Source organism: Penaeus monodon, chromosome 33 (assembly GCF_015228065.2).
Source record: "Penaeus monodon isolate SGIC_2016 chromosome 33, NSTDA_Pmon_1, whole genome shotgun sequence".
In the NCBI taxonomy this organism is placed as follows: Eukaryota; Metazoa; Arthropoda; class Malacostraca; order Decapoda; family Penaeidae; genus Penaeus; species Penaeus monodon.
The window spans coordinates 12,965,547-12,965,770 of record NC_051418.1 but is presented as its reverse complement, the minus strand read 5'-3'; positions in this window follow the sequence as shown (position 1 = coordinate 12,965,770).

Sequence of the window (224 nt, the reverse complement as noted above, 5' to 3'; positions counted from 1 at the left end):
AAGTAACAGTGATCTAGATCCCAGCAGTGACGTCACGGAGGAAAGCTGGCGAAGGCGCTGCAAGGGGTCGTAAAAATCCCTCCCGCCCCCTCCTCCCCCGGCGTCTGGTCATCTCGCGCCTTGTAATTATCTTTATTGACATTATTATCGTGTAATTGACGCCGTTTTTTTGCATGGTATTTGCTGCCTGTTTACTTTATTTTTTAACTTTGCGTAATTCTGTG